The following is a 488-nucleotide window of genomic DNA, read 5'->3' as shown; positions in this document are numbered from 1 at the left end:
CCTGCCCTTTGAAGCAGTTTGATTATGAATGTAATAATCTGGAATTCATCAGGCATATACAAAATGAAAATCATTTAGTGCTATTTATACGTCTAGTTGGAGAGGCATTTCGATAGCGTAGTGCTGCTTTCTGCCCCCCGCCCCTCTCCCCCCTACCGACCCCTTCTGCAGTCCCATCCCATTAGAACTTCCATAGTTAAGACACACAGCTTTTAAAGCCAGTTTTCATATTGCTATAGAAGGGTGAAAACATAGTCTAGAACAGTGGTTCTCAATCTCCTTTGGACTCATAGCCCCCTCCATAACTCTTATAAATTTTGGCACCCAGTTTCAAAAACTAATTTATATATTACAATGCTTACCTCCTTGCAGAGAAGCCTGGTAGTGTGGGTAGGGGCTTGTATAAGCAGGGACAAGTCTGAGCCTGTACTTGTCTGCTTAGTTTATCTGCTTATCTCCTGATACCTGCAACACCCTTAAAAGGATCT

Source organism: Alligator sinensis, unplaced genomic scaffold (assembly GCF_000455745.1).
Source record: "Alligator sinensis unplaced genomic scaffold, ASM45574v1 scaffold1438_1, whole genome shotgun sequence".
Taxonomy (NCBI): domain Eukaryota; kingdom Metazoa; phylum Chordata; order Crocodylia; family Alligatoridae; genus Alligator; species Alligator sinensis.
This window is presented reverse-complemented; position numbering follows the sequence as displayed.